General features: G+C 40.8%; 1 protein-coding gene across 3 annotated transcripts in view; it reads right to left on the reverse strand.

Annotated features, from left to right (window-relative positions):
• The window catches only part of pparab (peroxisome proliferator-activated receptor alpha b), a 94,026-nt gene that overhangs the window by 38,883 nt on the left and 35,645 nt on the right, over positions 1–19,498 (reverse strand). The window contains exon 1 of one of the 3 annotated variants that reach the window (XM_004563822.6): positions 3,166–3,426. The exons of the other annotated variants lie outside the window; for them this stretch is intronic. The gene's annotated coding sequence lies outside the window, so the exon portion shown is untranslated. Of the gene's footprint in view, positions 1–3,165; positions 3,427–19,498 lie in introns of those variants that run through there. 3 annotated transcript variants of the gene reach the window in all.

A 19,498-nucleotide genomic window follows, 5' to 3' on the forward strand; every position in this document is an offset into this window, starting at 1 on the left:
ACATTTTGTTGTTAGCAACGCAATTCCAATGAGAGAGTAGATATGGTCAGTGACAGATGATTGATAAGGATTTCTGCACATCTTGTGCCTCCTACTGAGGCAGTTGCAGTGGGAGTGGAACTTGTCAAAATGAGACAAGATAGTTGGCAAGAAAGAGAACACCTTCCAGCAATCTGTCTGTCTATAAGAATACAGACGTGTGCAAATGTGACACTAACATAGGAAGACTGGAAACAAACAAAGATATTGTTCAGGGAATCAGTCAAATCCTCTTGTCCTGTCAACACACAAATTCAGCTTACATACGGCATCTTTTCTTGACTATTAGCAAGGACGATCTCCTGTCCAGAGCTCCTTACTGTAAATCTGGCAGGAGGGCCCCAATCCTATTCAACCCAGAAAGGCTTTACAATAAAGAAGGCTCAAGGGGAACAGACCTGGCTCAGAGGAAGGTCAACCCTGACTACGAGAGGACGAAAGATGCCAAACAAACAGACCATATAAGTGATTAGAACCAGCCAAAGTGCAGTGATTCCCTGCACTTCATAAATGCACACTATATTTACTTTTGTATTTATTTTTGATGGTGCAGGAACTTGAAAAACAGGCCAAAGGAGCTATGTGGCGTTTCGACATGTCTCTTTTATGTCCACAAAGAGATACAAATGATAAACTTCTGAACCTGAAAGTCCTGTTTGAGGAGAAAACGTTGAATCTCCCTCTGTTCTTTTCTCTGTCTCTACAAGCTGTGAATGCAGCCAGGCAGAAGCAGATTGCAGGTCTCAGGTTGCCTGAGACAAACAGGGTGCAACAGCTCAGCCAGACAAAAAGTAACGATGGAAAAAACAACTGACGCACAAGTTCTCCAAGACTGACATAAAGAAGTCTGAGCAGGAGACTTCATAAACTTTTATGCTGTTTAATGTCTTTTTTATCACCATAAAAACTGAGGTTATGCCTTCTATATTTGGTCCATTATTGTTACAGCAGTGAAAATAGATCACTAGCACCATACCAGATCAAAGCCACAAAAAATTACATGTTAGTGTTTGTCAAGTGGACACAAAATTAAAGGGGAAAAACACATAATACATCCCTGATACACGGTACTCACTCACTTATATTTTGTACTTTTAGCAAAGGGATTTGCTTTTATTATTTGATCAAGGTTTGGCTAGCAGTATTTGATATGATCTTTTGAAACACTTTTAGTCAATCAATTAGCTCCCGCCCATAGGCAGTGCCCGAGATACAAATGGAATTTTAGCGATACACACCAGAATGATACGACCTTTGTCCCTGAGGTAAATGGCACATCAATGCATAGATTTAGCACACAGCTACAAGTCTGGTGTGCAAAGAACTTCACGTCTCACAGTGCAGTTACAAGTGGATTTCAGAACAGAGGATCTGTCTTCGGTTCATCCTCAGCAAAGATCCAAAATTTCAGATGTGATTTTTTTTCCTAGCCCTTACAAAAGATTCGGAGGTTGGATTCTCTCTTTAAACCATGTGTATTTCTATCATAAACAAATCTTAAAGCATCGCGCATCAGTCACGATTCAGTGTGGTGTCTCAGGCGGCCCCAAAATGCATAGAAGAGTGGACTGTTGCCACGGTTACAAAAGAGAAAACTGTAATTAGTCACAACACAACAACAACATACATTATTATTAATCTCAGACAAGGACATTTATCCTTAGTGCACCACAGGAATGGGGGTGCTTTAAAAGTGTCCTAAACCTGGTATGCCACAGCGGGAGTAAAAGTGGGATGGCAGTAATATATGCTGATTCTACAGTGAGCATCCCTTCCTCCTAAACTGTGTATCTGTTGGTATTTCTATTGGACTGTGATGGCTTGACTAACCGTAGCCATGTTAACAACAGTGATATGAAATTTATGAGTTTTTTTACGCTACAGAATTTATGCCACTAACAATAAATCACATGCTAACAGGCCGATTTTATCATGGGCGGGCAGCGGCGGTATCCGCTGGTCAAAAGTGGCTCATGTGTAGAACTGACACATGCCACTCAACCACGAGTGGGTGGATGCCTGTCCGTTTTTCAATCTAACAACTGCTGGGATTTCAATCAACATAAAATAGTGTTTTTCAGAAATGAAAAGTGCCAGTTGGTCCATTTCCTTCACTAAAAAACAGATCATCTAACAAATAATTTGCAGAACAGCGACCAACTTCTGATTTTTAATACATTGTCCATGTTCAGACACATAAATGAGAAGGAGAAAGGCAGAAAAACTCTAACTCAGTGTTACTTTAGGAGTTACACAGCACCTGCAGCCACACACTAACCACTGCTTCACTCATTTATTCCCTCCACCGTTGTGCTATAAAGGTACTAAACGCCGCTAGTGGGCAATAAAAAAAAAACCCCTAATATTTCTTGGCTGCACATCAAGTCTGCAAGTGAGGCCTCCGTAAGATCACTGTTACTCATCCAACCATGATCCTTGTCACACCTGACCGTCACAGTTATTTTGTGTATGTAATAAAATGGCACACGATCCTGACTGCACAAGCAGTGATCCCACCTCTGAAACAAAACCTCTTGATTGAGTCTATGAAAACAATATTTACATTATATGCAGATGTTTACCTTTCATTGTGCTGAGTATTGAACACAGCATTAACCCTTTGGCATTACTCTTCCCATCACTGCATCACATGCAGTGATGACCAGACCTGACCAGAGGCCTTTATAAAGGACTGCTCTGACAGCCGGAGCAATCTCTGCTTCTTCAACCGCTATCTTAGAAATGGGCCGTGCAAACAGGACAATAAACAGGCCGTTGTGTTGAACTAAATGAATAGCTTACATCACAGGGAGATGATGCCTATTGATGAGCAAGAGCTGTTCTCCCTGCGCAGGCGTGCAGGCTAAAAAAAAACCCACAGCTTACCTCCCCCTCCTCCCCTCCATACAATAACAATAATCCTGGAGGAAATTAGTAACCCCCCCACCTCCCTGTGACTGCAAACTAATAATGTGCATATAACAGTTGGGCAGAGTGTCAAAGTGGGAGACACGCACTAGTCTGCAGTTTGCGCTACACAGCATTCCCTCACAGTCAATGTCAGCTGCTGCAAAGAGGACTTATAAATAAAAGGCCACATGAAGACATACATATATATGTATATACCTGACAGCAGATAGCGCAAAACGTCGGCGCCATATCTTCGGAAATATCTCGGTGGGCTGGGAAGCGTTCAATGCAACAGCGAGAAAAGGAGCAATGAAGGAGCGAAAACGTCCCCCAGACACCGACCGCGTCCTCGCTGGCTCCCCTCGCAGTCCTGCCGCTGTCAAAAATCCCCCAGCACGTCCATACAAAGCAGAGCCATGGTGCTCACGCCCGCAGGAAGTGACCTCATGACTGACAGCTGGCAGAGAGAAAGCGCACACCCCGACACACCTATGGTTTCAGCGAATGGAAACAGCGCAACAGTTTCCCCTGAGAAGGACGCCCCCTGAGCCTGGACAGAGGGAGAGCGAGACCGACCGGAAAAGCCTCTCCTTCTAAAAGTGACCCTGCGCACTGCAGCTCACAGAGAAACTTCTTCTCCTTCACTGGATTCCTTTATTCCTTTATTGTGTTCAAGTGCACAAAAATGCGTTGTTGGCGAATGTTATCAAATAACCTAAGCAGCAAAGGATTATAAAAAAGTACACACAAATAAATTAATTAATAAGAATAAATAATAAATAAATATAAAAATATATACATTTTTAAAGTTAACCTGGCTATTTTAAATGGGGATTATTGAATATACACTGTTAGTCTTTGAGTTTTTATTTTATTTTTATTTTTTATTAAATAATATTAAATAATAATTACATTTCTGGAAAGTTCTGTCAAGAAAAATTGTAGCAACTGCAAACAGCGACACGTTGCAAAGGGAGGAATTTACAGATAAACAGTGGTAAAAACAAATAAATCAAATCAAATAACACAATAATAACGATAACAATGATAATACAGTTGTGTTGAACTCAAGGGCGTAGATTTGGCATGGACAGAAGGGACATGTCCCCACCAATATCCAGCGATTATTGAATTGTCCCCACCAATAATTTGACCTCTTCGAGTAAAGAAAAACAAACCCGATAGTAAGAAAAAAACGATCTGTCAACGTCTCATTCACCCAGCGGTGCAGAAATTACGTTCTCCACTGGAGTCCTACGTCATGTGACAAATATGGCCAATGTGATTGGCTGTGCCTGTTTAGTTTTAGCAGCGGCAAGCCTGCGCTGCGAGGACCTTCAAGGAGGAGAGGAGGATTGCAGCAAAAAGGAAGAACCTGGATATAAGAAAGTGTTTTTCAAAGAAACCTGTAAGTCACTTAAAATCAAGTTCACTCATAAAATGTGTCCGTCATAATAACGTTACAGGCTATGCTAGGCTTTGGCCCACATCAGTCTAAAATTGTATGTAACCACGAATAACGTGTTTTGGAAACTAACTGCACAACAGGCAGCAGTATTAGTTCTCTCAGTCTCAGAGTAGCATTTCTAATTTTGATTGAAACTGTCAGAGAAAACGGCAGCCTCGAGCAGCCAGGATATTAGTTTACAGAGGCTGTTAGAATTATATGTCTAATGTTAAATGGTGGTGACACAGAAATTTCATCCTAATGGCACTGACATATTCATAGGTCATAGTCATGAATAGTCATGATTTTGCAAATATTCCACCTTGTAGTGCAGTTTGCACAAATTGTTTTAAAAATGCACTCACCCTGCAAACATTACTGATGAGTCAAGATCTGCACAAATTGACAGAAACACTGAAGCAGCTCCACATTTTATTCTTATTGTCATGTATGTCCTATTTGTCAGGTGACAGAAGAACCAACACAAAGCTCAGAGAGTAATGGTGATACAAGATCACAGGTGAAATTGGATGATGACCTGGTGGTTCATGACTGTATTTGAAGCACATGTGTGACTGCATGTATTTGGAATGACTCACTGTTATTTATCAGGTGACAGAGGCAGCTCTGCCATGTTGTAGCTCGGACAGAGGTGAAGAGGCGAGGTCACAGGTGACTGACTGATGATTTGGTGCTATAAATTAACTAGTATTTATTATCATGACAATTGTTAGGCTGCTGATGTAATTGATTCAGATTCTTATGACAAAGAATCTGAATTGACATGTCTCACTTTTTATATGGAATATGGCTGAAGTAAACTAAAGTCTAAAATACTTAGTCAGTCATTTGTTTAATAGTAATTTAACATTATATAATTCACATATAAAACTATGAATTGTAATTTTAAAAAAGCACGTAGAATAGCATATGTAGACAAGTATATTTCTCCTTTCTTTTAATCAAGAAGCAAAGACAAAAAGGAAAAAAATAAGAAACAGGGCAGAGTTCGGTGGTTGAATCATCCGTCCCCACCAATTCCAAACTGAACTGAATGAACATGGAATGACAAAATTTGCCCCCCCCCCCCCCCCCCGGTACTGTCCTCACCCCCCCCCTGCCCCACCGCCCATGTGGTCATCCAAGGTTCCTTCCACCTTGGCCTTCAGTTCAGTGTTTAATTCAGTTCGGCGAAGCTGGGATGCCCCCTTGAATCGTACACCTCGCTGCAAAGCACTCAGTAAAAAGCGAGTGATAATGGTCAATATGAAAATTGTAGTGATGCATAAAAAACACAGATGCAAGAATATAGAGAAAAGCCCAATCACAACCATGAAACAAAAATGCAACATGACTTCTAAATTTATCCTAAAAAATATCAGTTTCATGTTGGTTGAAATTCAGTAAATGGTAAAATATGAGCATTCAGCCAAGGCTGCTCAGAGCTATGTGACCTAGATTTGCCCAATGTAAGCACTTTATCACAATAAACTTCATCTGAGTCGATTTTAATCTGATTCTCAAACTGACAAACAAATACCTACAGTAGCGGGGGTGTCATGTCTTTTACTTACAAATAATAAAATGAACAGTACCTTACTCTCCTTCACCTTAAAATCTAATATGTTGCCAGTAAACAAATGTATGCAAACTCATTGCCATAGAATGACAAACTACTACGTACCTAAGATGGTCAAGTTAGGACAGCTTGTTTACTGTGAGTGCACAGTACTTAGAATATAGGGATATTGTGTCAAGATGTGGGAAAGTGGGGGAATGATTACAAATGCTGTGCAGTCCCACATAAAGAAGGACATGTGGTCACCTTACATGACAGTGAGGAGGCTCAATTTTTTAAAAAGGTATGGATGAACTTTATCCTCGTGCGGTAGAAAATTAGTATTACAGACCAGAAAAAAACCTGAAAAAAATCCTGACGACAAGAAAGAGAGAGAGAGCGAGAAAAAAAAGTTTTTTTATTTGACAGTTCTCAAAAAAAAAAGAAGGAAAAAAAAAGAAAGAAGTTAGTTGAACCGATGGGGTGTTGATCTGGTCAGTTGAGAGGGTTGTTGATCAGTTTCTGCTCCTTTGGTGTTCATGAAGTTAACAATAGATGCCCTACAGGGTGAACAATGAGACAATACACAAATCAGGAATGGTTTTACAGGTGGAGGCCACTAAAATTTTGTGTGCGTGAATGTCTCTGACCAAAAAATCAAAAACGGACTTGATGAGAGTGGCCCAAGGGCCCGACGTCCTCTAGTGGGCCCTGTCCTCACTGCCCTGTCCTCACACAGGTTCTTTAAAGCCAGATTACGAGCTGGATCTTCCCTCGAAGATCTTCTCATACAAATTGGACACTTGTTTGTTGGGTCTGCTCTCCACCAGCTCTTCAGACAGCCTCTACAGAATCTCTGGCTACGTGACAGAAGAACAGGATCTGTGAAGATGCTCTGACACACCGGACAGTGAAGATCCTCATCTGATCTTGAAGCCATCGAGTTTCTGAGTGAAGCTGAAAACTGAAAGTACAGTCAGTCCTGGTTATTCTCGCTCCTGCTGACTTAAACTTCTTCTGAATAATATTTTTCAGTCAAACTTACTTTTAGTGTATGCAACATGTTGTTGTCTTCCACTTTTCTCTCCTGCATCTGGGCTCACTCAGTGGAAACTGGTAATTTAATCGAATTGTCTTTGTGTGTGTCTTTATTGACGAAGAATAACGAGGTGTTTCCTGGTTTCTGTCATGTGAGTTATGTGAGGGGCTCTAAGAAATACGGACCAGAACTGTAAAATCTGTAACTTTACCTAACATTTTTGATGAATAACTAATTGTCTGTAAAAGTACCAAACAACAACTCTATGTAGGCTGTATAACAATACATTAGTTCATAATAGTTAATATGATAATAATTAAATTATTTCCAATTACAGACAGATATAAATAGTAAAGAATTTTGTTCCAGTTGTGTTTATGTACTTTAAGTAAAGCTAAATTTAGCCTAGCTAGGACTAGCTGTTAGCCTAGCTGAAGAAGATGGTTTGAATTTACATGGTACTGACATTAGTGATTATTACTACCACCAAAGAAGTGTTGTTTTTGTGTGCGTGTCAGTTACTGGAGGATGTAGGAATTGATACTATTGACTGGTCTCCACGCTCGCCTTACCTAAATCCAACAGAAGATATCTGGGACATTGTGTTTGGCTCCATCTGACACCACCAGGTTGCACCTCAGAATGTCCAAGACCTCAATGATGCCCTGGTCCAGATCTGTTTTCTTTAAGTTTTTTTGAGCAGTGTATATGTGCTTGGACTTCAACTTTCCTCATCACAGTTATTAAAATTGCATTCTGGATCATGATAAAAATAGTCAAGTAAGAAACTCATGCTTGTATGCTCTTACATTAAACTCATAGTTGAGCACAGGGAAACTTTCAGCTTGGAGAAACTAAATGTTTCCCAGTCCCGCATGAAAATGACAGGAGTGGAAATCTTACATGATCCCCCTATTTGTGAGAAAAAGGACAATATCTTTGCATTTCCAGATGGCTTGGCAGCATTGTATCTTTTTTGTGGGATATTTAGCTTTTCAAGGTTGTGCTAATTGTGCACATTTTAGGACGAGAAAAGCAGCTGGAGAAATCCTAGTCTTTCACACTGACCTCAGGCCAAGTAATCAGGATTTCCAGCTAAACTGTTGCAATAAACTGCCCATTACTGTAGCTGCTCTGTTTTCCCAGCTCATGCCAGATGCTGAGTGTGTGACCCTGGCTGTCAGTTGCATCTCTCTGCTCTACTGTTTCTTCACCCCCATTCCCTGTCCCAGCTTGCCATTACACGTCTTTGCAACGTGGGCGTCACTCTCTGGACTCGAGGTCTGGAACCAGGCGCTGGCTGCTCTGCATGTGTCTTGGGACTACAGTGGACTTTCACAACCTCCATGCACACTCAGCATGTACAGCATAAGTTCAGTGATGGCTGGTGTTCATATTATTCAACAAAATAATCTAACCCCGTTCATTTTTAAGACTGTAAGTTGCTAGCTGATGGTAATCAGGCATTTATTCTACAGTCCTAATCTATAACAGGGTTGTTAATGTATTTTATATCGAGGAGCCCACTTTAAGCTTAAGTGTGCTCCTTTCTGTCAGCTTAAAGGAGTTTAACTACACATTCAATCCCTAAAATACGTTAATATTAGAAAAAAAAAAATGACAAAAAAGGTCTTCACCAGGCTGATTCTGACCCCTGAGCCCTATGTTTGAAACACCAGATCTCTAACAAGGCCACATTTGCATGTTTGTGTATATGTGTGAACAAGCTCGTGCATAATCTGTTTTCATCTAGGTTTTCAGTAGACCTATTCAATTCTTTATAACCAGTGAAGTTGCATGAAGATACCAAAGAATATTGCAATTATCAAACGCAAAACTACTCAGTGCTCAGAAAACAACACAAACAAACATATCCATTAAAAAAACAGCTCATGGCTTCTGTTGTGTAATATGGTATTATACTGGTTCTTAATTTGTAGCAACAGCTACTGTATATGTTCATGCTTGGTCTCAATAATAAATGCCTAAAAAACAACATAACCCGAAGGCTCACTCACTACATTATCTGTTTGCTTGGAGCATGTTCAACATTTTAATCAGTCATTTTTTGATAACTGACCAAAATCTTGTTGGATCTTTTGTTTAACACAGCGATTTAATTTATGACATAGTTTCAGTGGGTGTGTCAGCCTTGACCTAACCTATCCCATGAACTGCTACACCTGTAAACACTATAACGTTTGTTTTACCTATGTGTGCGTCTGTGTCTTATTCTTGTCACCCCATTGCCGTCTTCCACGACCCTTGATATATCTTTTTTCTTTTTTTTTTAGCACCCACAGCTAAATCATACCCTCCACTCTCAGTCTCCTGTGTATCAGTATAACTGTGGTGCCGTTTTAGTGACTCAGGCTTGGCTTACCTTACCTAACAGCCCAAATTATTAAGAGCACTGTGCATTGTTAGTCCAGTTATTCCCAGGTTACTCACTTCTGGGAACAGTTAAGGCTTCAGAAAAGCCAAATATGGTAAGTATATTTTAATCTTTAATCACGAGAAGCTTTTAAGAAACTTTTAAGCTTTTAAGAAAAAAAAGTCAAGTTATTACATGGGAATGACTTTTTGCTCCTATGGACATCCACATTGATACCAGCTCCAGTTTACCAGGCTTCTCCACAACTGCTGGCGACTTCACTGTGTGAGGAGGACATTGAGAAACATTAGACCGAGAAGATACGGCTCGTTGCAACACAGCTCAGTAGAGCAGACAGAGTCCACAGTAATGGGCTCCGGTCAAGACTCTCTGTCTGGATCACAGCTGGTTTCCTAATTAAGGGGAGACTTTCCACATCTAGATAATTTAATGACAGCTGCTTACAACATGTCTGTCCATGAAGTGAACCTAGCTGTAATAAAACAAACTCTGAACAAGCAACTGTGTGATGAAGTACTTTGTGGTTACGAAAGAGAACCCATCCTTAGAATTACAGCTCTTTCGAAGACTCAGCGCTCCACAGTGAACATCATGGATTTGTCTGCTTAATACTGTGTTTTCTTCCCCAACTGGAAATCAGGAAGAACATGATCAAAAATGAGTCCGTAATTACAACTACATTGTGTTGGTGTGTTAACAGTATGACAGTATGATTCTATGACATGTGACCCAATGTTGGAGGTGAAACGACTGAAAGAAAACGTGCTAGTTGATGCTAGAATTGTTGGCCTCGATATCAACAGTTACACAAGTTAAGTTTTAGGCCCTGGATGGGACTTTCGACAGCAGGCTGGGGATGTTTTTTCGAGTCCTTATGGTAGTTTTACACGACCTCTACTGCCACCTGCTGGTAAGAAACAGCAGCTGAAGAACTTGCAAGGACATGACATGTTTTTTAAGCATCTTCTAGAAAAACTGCAGACTTTAACAAATACTTTGTAGAAAACACATTTTATTTTAATCAACCAGTTTTGTACTATGGTGCCAAAGATCACATCAGGCTAAACTGCCCAAAAAGTAATCTCCACTATCAGCAACAACAATGTCTGTCTTTGTTTTCCTTAGCACAAACATTCACACTGACAGAACACTGACGCCCGCAGCATTCATTTCTTGTATTTATGATGTAGGTGCATCACTGTTGTCTGCCCACTCACGAGAACTCAACAGCCGCTTTCCCAGGCTGCCTGCATCCAGTCATCCAGTCACAATCACCCCTTTGTGGTCAACTTATTGGAGGCCTAACTGGTGTTACTGCAATAATTACTCGATTCACTCATCAATATATGGAAAGAATATGAATTTGCAAACGGTCAAATAATTCAATGTGGCCAAAATGGTTCATATAGAAATAAAATATTCAGCAAATATGGCACAAAGAAAAGTGTAGAGCGTCCACTAGGTGGCGCCTTTGCCATGTCTTTAAAGAGTGAGAGAGGTCTAGTGACTGGAGGGATCAGTGTTAAATGTGATTAATTAGAAATGACTCTGTGTGCAGAAAATATAAATACGCAAACAAAATAATTTCATTTCCTTGGTTCTATACTTCAAACTCATTTTATCATCGCATATTTAATGTGGTGGCGGAAGCTATTTTGAAACCACGCTTAGCTTTGCTTCATTTCAGCAAATGTAAACTGCTCAGTGGTTTATTTGCAGGACCTGCCCACACAGAGCTTTCAATCCTATCCACTTACACTCAATCAATAACACCATTCCATTTATACAGGAATGACATCATGCAAGCTCTTATAAAAGCGCTGCTGCAAGTATTCTTCTTTTCAAATTCCTGGCAACTTTGGAAAAAGCAACAGTATATTATTGAATTCTGACTCATATGTGTCAGCCTGAGCCTTGCAAGCATTTCATTAGTTCCTTATTGCATTGACATGGGTGGGGGTGGGGGGTATCCCAAAGCGGATGTCAGAGCTTTTTGTAGTGTTTTGGGTGAAGTGGCAAAGCAGGAGGAGATGAAGGATGGTGCATGGCCTTTAGAGATGCAACCCAAGAGACAGGATGCACACAGAGTCATTGTCTCAGCAGGCTTAGTATTCAGCTCCCTTTTGCTCCATCACCATGGCCGAGGACCAAATCAATTCAGCCTGTTGGCTGGCAGGGGTACAGCTACCCAGTGGGTGCAGCCCACATACAAATACACCCAACACTGGTCTAGACACACAGAATGCAGTGCTGTGGTAGACTTCTTCCCACGCTACAATGTTACAGCTCTGAGCAGTGTTACTCCAGTGATGTGCTGTCAAGCCATTCCCCTCTTTGTGTCAGAGACATCTGGTGGCTGCACAAGAAGCTCAGCATGGCTGCTAATGTCTGATATGTGTGAAACTCTGACATAGGAAATGATATACAGGTGGCAGTGCAACACGCTGGAGTTTTAGTGCCTGTAGGGACTGGATTATGTCAAAAATGAGAAATAGTTGCTTCTTGCGCAAAGCTGTCACTTGTTATGTGACAACTGGCTAAAAAAATCCAAGGGTGTGCAAGAACTCTCGCTGTGAGTGACAACCTCAAGCCTGACCTTGATATGAGATACCGGGCTGCAGTCTCAGACAGTGAGCTATGTCTGATGTCCACGTTGGGATAGCGGCTGGCACTCACCTTGTTATCCATCTGTGTGTGTGTGTCTGTGTATTTATATGTGCTGCTGGCCAGAAAGAGAACACCATCTACTACCATATGCTTCAGCCCCCTGTAGTGCCAAGGTTCTTCTTTCCATATCTTGTGCTCTGGAGTTTTAGAACACACCGAGGTCCCCGGCTGATCCCAGGATGCCACTTGTGTTTCCAATATTTCTCGAAAGATAAAGAGGTCAGAACAGACCAATGGCGTTCCACGATTTTGCATAGTGCCGTTTAAGTTCTGCCTTTTCTCATAAGAGACCAGCACTGTATGTAAACTGTATGTAAAGTTTACCTCAGGAAGATAGTTTGAAAACCAAAGGAGCTTCAAAAGTTTGAAACATCCGATGAGAGAATAAACCAAAGAAGAGAACACCAAGGAGCAATGATCAATCACCTTATTTTTTATTATTAATTTTGAAGCAAAAAAAAAAAAAAAAAAATCTGAGTCAAAGACATTTTCCTTACTGCACAGACTTTACCTGCTGGTTCCTTCCGCTGCTATCGTCTGATTTGACATCTTTGTATAAAATTTCTTAGACTCAGGTGATTCATGTGGTTTAGTTTGTCAATATGGAGTTTTTTTTAATGATATGAACAAAATGCCTCCTGATGTGTGTGAATGGTGAAGTATTGCTGCCCTTCAGGGAAGGCAGTAGGTTGTATAGTTATCTCCTGATTGGGCAAAATCACTACCCTGAAACCACACAACCTACTACCTCACCCCGTACGAACATCAGTAAAGGCCCTACAGGCTGGGTAAAATCTTTGGTAATGATAAAAGCGTTATGATGACATATACAATCTGTAAATGAATATACAGAATTTGACAAAAACCATACCTACATGAAAAGCAAACACTGAGATTTTTGTCGAGTTTTAATTACTAAAACCCCCCAAATTGTGATGATTTCTTTTAGATTTTTACAAGTGCAAAGAAAATGAACAAAGAGACTGGCGGCTAAACAGGAGGAACCTTTGGAAACGATTATGCAGCGCAAAGTGTCTGCTGAGATATGAAGAGGACATTTTTGCTGTTGTTGTGTTTTACACAAAAAGAATGAACGCTTACAATGAAAACACAGTTGTACTTTATTGGCAATCAACGACTTCCACAAAGCGGCTACAGTCCTTAATAACTTTCTGCTATCAAACTCGGGCTACTGAGCCGTTAGCAAGCAGTGCGTCGATCTGGATCCGTGCACTCCACCAAAGGCATCTGACGACATTACAGCCACTTCAGGAAAGACAGTAAGTTGTATAGTTATCTGACAGGAAGGGTACGACCCTAAAACTATACAACCTACTACCTCACCCCAAAGGACAGTCTTTAAAAACAAAGTCCTTTCAGGTCCCCGTTCATGCAGGTAATCCGCTTTGACAAGGCTCACTGAACACAGAACAGCGGTTATGATTCACAGAAACATGCCACTCTCCTCTGGGACACCTCACCACCACGGCCAGAGTCTGTGCGCTCAAAACACAATGTGACAACTGGGTCTCCGGGTTCATGGCCCGGGCTGAGGGGGGTAATTCAAATGACCCAACAAGGCACACATGTCTCAAGCAAATTGCGCAGCCAAGACATTTCCATATTCAAATGCAACCAGTAAATAACTTAAATGGTATATTCATAATGAACATTGTATAGCAAACACGCTAACCTCAAAAACACTCAGAAACATTATTATATTCACAAATATCACATAGCTTTTAGAAGCTAGGGTGGGTGTGGCCAGTCACATGACAAATAAGCAAATATCATTTTAGATCAAGTTCTGGCAAACCTATATACTATTAAGATCAGTGTTCAAAGTAACGTATATTAAACAGAGCTATGCTGTTTCCAGTTTGGCAGCACTGTTTCCTGTGGTTCTGAGCGATAACCTTGCTCACTAAAGTTGAGAGTGGGAGAGCTCAAGCTAGCTCATATCCTGGCCCACATGTGTGGAGCAGAGGTCTGCAGCTGCTGCTGCCTCCGTTAATGTTTCTCACCTGCTATATAACATGCATCGAGAAAAGGGGCTGGAAGGGCCCACTGGCCTATAACCTCCTCCCTCCATCATGGTTTCAGCAGCATGTCAGGTAGTCTCCATGTGGAAAAACCCAAGAGGGAAAATCTGTTACTTCTGCAACAAAGACAAAAGGGGAAACAGAAAAATACTCCTGCATGATGACTTTTAGATTTGACATATGTGAGATCAATTGCAAACACTGCAGCCAGTTCAAACGCTGCATTTTGGACCTTTGGGTGAAGACGTGTCTGGCTTTGCTTGCAGTTTGTATATGGGGGTTATATTTATTTACAGTGCGGTTCATGCTCATGTGTTCTTTGATAAAACCACACCATTGTGCGTGTTTCGTGCCATACAGTCGGCTGATTACTGTATATAATCTAATGTACTGGGAAGACAGAAGTGTACAGCACAGCACAATACAAAGCAGTATGTCTTGAGCTGAGAGGCCCCATTGCGTCTGCTCAGTGGTGAGTCTGAGGTTCCCTGCATTATTCAACACCACCTTACTTACACCATAGAGCTGTGGGTTGTAAATATGCGCAGGCACACACCTGTACAGTATAACAGACACAAAAGGACTAAACAGATACTTTGCAGACAGAAACAACCTGAGAGAAGAAATATGGCAACCTACAGTTAGCACACATATACATTTGCACACACATTTAGTAAGGACAAACGGAGCTTGCATAATTTACAAGGACTTAATTTACTTATGATGGACAACACTTAAATTCATATATTTAGATGCTCTAGAATAACACTGCTTTGCAGAAGGCCTGAACTTAGAACAAACTCCACTGCGGAGCTCAACTTGCAATGATTTTAGGACCTAAATCATAGAGAAAACCGTATGCTAAAGCATATACCTCATTTTATTTTGCAGTCCTGCAAAACTCTCTGTGGCGCGGGGCCCAGACTTCATAATGCAGGGTCAAGACACATTGTCCTCTACATCTGCTGATTGAACATACTTTAATCTAATATAGTATATGACCCTGGGGTCCCGACCAATAAATAATGAAAAATATCATTTTCAAGTGAAGTCAGAGCCAGTTGCTATCTTCCAGTGACAGGAAAATATTCACGCTTACACCCACGCACATGTACTGTAGAGAACTAACATGAAATGCAAGCATATATACACACACCCACAGGTCCATACTCATGTTGCACACTTGTTTTTTTTTTACCGCAGTTATAGAGGACAATCTGGAACTCTTCTTTGGTTGTCGTGCAAACTCAACAAGCTGGCTCTGTAACTAAAGTACTGCTTCAGCCTCACACTTCCCTCAGCTCAAGTTCTGCTTTCTGCACATCTTTGCCTCACAATGTCCCATAAAACACATATATGGATGCACACGTGAAACCAAATCTCATACAGAAGGTCACAGTTTGAAACACATGCACATAAGCTTGGAAAAAGGAAGTAAGGTAAAACATTTTGCTGATTTATCTAATCATATTTTCACACAGTGTTCACAGCAAAGCTAGGCGCTGCTTAAAAACTCACTTTAACTTAATCACACTTGAGTCTAAGTGCTACATTGCCAATCAGTTCAGCTATAACCTTGCAACCTGATCTTTGAGGTTCTGGTGGTTTAAGGTCAGCGAGTGGGTAGATTTTTTTTAAAGACCACTTTAATGTAATATCCAACCTCAGATTCTTATTATTCATTCCTGCAAATTACAAATTTCCATCATGTTTTGTCGTTTTACTGACCACTCAAAGCTTTACTGTATCTCATCTATTCTGCACTTATAGAACATACCAGCATGAATATACTGTCGTTCATTACCAGAACCTTCTGGCTGTGAGGCAGCAGTATTAACCTCAACAACATTGTATCACCGACATAAAAGATGGTTACAGAAAGAAATGTTAGTATATATTAAATGCTCTTCATTTACCTAAAATAAATAAATGATAATACAAACCACTACAACAGTAAAATCAATATTTAAACCTTCTCGCCTTTTATTTGGTCACAGTCAAGACTGACTTCTGATGTTTCACCATAAAAGCTAGAGGTGACAGTGCAGTAGCACTAGCAATGTAGTTTTTACTGCAAGGGGATATTTCTGGCACTCAGAAGGATCTACAAAGTTCATTAAAGTCATGCAATTTGCATTTTTTGTTTCTATACTTATGTATAGAGGCAAATAGTTGACTTTTGGCCAAAGATGTAATAAAGTTTACGACGCACAAGTACAACTATGTTGCATATCCAGTGACCTAGTCAAACCGACGAGATCTGCAAGTAGCACGAAATTTCAAGCGGTAAATTTGAAATCATATGCTTACTTATTGGCTAATATCTAATCAGACAATTACTACATCATCTGTACTGAAAGTCAATGTGGACACAGGTTTTCTATAGCATTCATTTAACCGTTTGTTTGATAACCAAAAACTACCAGGCCAACCTTCAAGAATAATAAAATAAAACAAAAAGCTTCTTACTTGCCACAAGGGGTCACCACAGCAGGTGGCTCTGCATACTTTGTCAGAGTTAGATGCTAGATACAAGCCCTAAAGGGATGTATGTCTCCAGCTGGAACTGAACAAGTGCCCTTTGACTTCCCAAGCATATGTGTTAACCACTACACCACTGGAGGGTCTTCCTCGTGTACAAAAATCCTGATGGGTAAAAAAAAAGAAAAAAAGAAAATACAATAATATCTATAAAAAACATTGTATTCAGGGTAAAAAGATCACTCACACACTACACTATAGTTCAACTTTGCAAGTACACCCATACACACTCAACATGGTGACATTAGTGTACAGTCTCTAGTCACAAATGATGTGGTCAGAAATACCTGTTTTTCTTTTTATGTCCTGCTGCAGCAGAAGTGGTGCAGACACGAGGAATCTTGTAGATAGACAGGGTGGACTATTCACCCCCCACCACCCTCGATACAGATAGCACAGCAGTCATGACCCATCTATTTATACCAGGGCCAAGGGGCAGGCAGCAGTAGGAGGAGGACAGGAGCTGGGGGAAGAGGAGAGGCTGCTTGGGCAGGTCCTGTTACACATGCCAGGGGGAATGGCTGGGGCAAGCCACAGGGGGATTCTGCTCAAAGTCAGACAGGCTGACCTCCCCGTCACCTCTGCATGAGGCAGATACTGAGCTTGCAAACCTTGTGCAAGTGTGTGTTAGGAATGAAAGAACAGGGAGTTCAAAGTTCACATCAATAAGTTTGAATGTACAGTGTGTGCATAGCGCGTGTTTGTGATGCTGCAAGAACACATTAGCGCATGTGCACTGAACGCACTTGACACTTGTGGTGTTTGTGCATGCAGATGAGCAAATGCATACATGTGCAAGTGTGCATGTACTCACGCCAACGTGGTTAAAGTGTGTGTCTGCCTGTAAGACTGCGAGATGAACTGGCCCCACTGACTTATACCCCTCCAACCCCTCCATCCCGCAGCAGAGCCATAAACATGCCAGGTGAGGAGGGCTGGATTAGGCAAACTTAGCTCATTCCAGTGTGGCCCTGCGGCCCCAACTCTAGGGGTAAAAAACAAATGAGACCCCAATCACTGTAATGACAATGTACACAGCAGGGGTTTCCCACACCACTCAGCCCAACCTTGCCAGCTGCTTCTCATCTCTCTCACGCAGTGTACAATTGCACATACACAAAGAAACATCCACACATTTGCATGCATATACACACAGGCTGCAGGATGCACAGCAAGACGAAAACGGACTTTTAATTCATTTGAAAGCCTGATGCTTAGCCTTGCCCACCCCAGCTGTAAAACTCAGAAACTAGTCTTACTTGTTATCACATATCGTCCACCTGGGCCTCACACAGAGTTTCTGTCTGATTTCTCAGACTTTTTATCTGATTTTAGTTCTCAGCTCAGATAAAATAATTATTGTGGGTGATTTTAACATCCATGTAGATGCTAAAAATGACAGCCTCAACATGGCATTTAATCTGTTATTAGACTCAATTGGCTTCTCTCAAAATGTAAAAGAACCCACCCACCACTTAACTTGAAAGGGGCCTTTAACATATGGCATAGAAACTGAACATTTAACAGTGTTTCCTGAAAACCCTCTCCTGTCTGATCCTTTCCTGATAACATTTACATTTACAATAATTGATTACACAGCGGTGGAGAGTAGACTTTATCACAGTAGATGTCTTTCTGAAAGCGCTGTAACTAAGTTTAAGAATATAATCCACCCACTGTTATCATCTTCAATGCCCTGTACCAACATAGAGCAGAGCAGCTACCTGAACGCTACTCCAACAGAGGTCGATTATCTTGTTAATAATTCTACCTCCTCACTACGTATGACTCTGGATACTGTAGCTCCAGTGAAAACTAAGGTCTCAAATCAGAAGTACCTGACTCCGTGGTATAATTCTCAAACACATAGTCTAAAGCAGATTACTCGTAAGCTGAAGAGGAAATGGTGTGTCACAAATTTAGAGGATCATCATTTAGCCTGGAGAAATAGTTTGTTGCTTTATAAGAAAGCCCTCCACAAAGCCAGAACATCTTACTATTCATCACTGATTGAAGAAAATAAGAACAACCCCAGGTTTCTCTTCAGCACTGTAGCCAGGCTGACAAAAACTCAGAGCACTGTTGAGCCAACAATTCCTTCAACGCTAACTAGTAATGACTTCATGAACTTCTTCACAAATAAAATTTTTATCATTAGAGGAAAAATGACCAATAATCATCCCATAGATGTAATATTATCTACAGCTACTCTTAGTACCATTGATATTAAGTTAGACTCTTTTTCTCCAATTGATCTTTCTGAGTTAACTTCAATAATTACTTCCTCCAAACCATCAACGTGTCTTTTAGACCCCATTCCTACAAAACTGCTCAAAGAAGTCCTGCCATTAATTAATTCTTCGATCTTAAATATGATCAACCTATCTCTAATAATCGGCTATGTACCACAGGCCTACAAGGTGGCTGTAGTTAAACCTTTACTCAGACCCAGCAGTCTTAGCTAATTATAGGCCAATCTCCAACCTTCCTTTCATATCAAAAATCCTTGAAAGAGTAGTTGTCAAACAGCTAACAGATCATCTGCAGAGGAATGGTTTATTTGAAGAGTTTCAGTCAGGTTTCAGAGCTCAGCACAGCACAGAAACAGCTTTAGTGAAGGTTACAAATGATCTTCTTATGGCCTCTGACAGTGGACTCATCTCTGTGCTTGTCCTGCTAGACCTTAGTGCAGTGTTTGATACTGTTGACCATAATATCCTATTAGAGCAATTAGAACATGCTGTAGGTATTACAGGTACTGCACTGCAGTGGTTTGAATCATATCTATCTAATAGACTCCAATTTGTACATGTAAATAGAGAGTCCTCTTCACACACTGAGGTTAATTATGGAGTTCCAC

The sequence above is a fragment of the Maylandia zebra genome, linkage group LG7, assembly GCF_041146795.1.
Source record: "Maylandia zebra isolate NMK-2024a linkage group LG7, Mzebra_GT3a, whole genome shotgun sequence".
NCBI classification, from domain to species: Eukaryota; Metazoa; Chordata; class Actinopteri; order Cichliformes; family Cichlidae; genus Maylandia; species Maylandia zebra.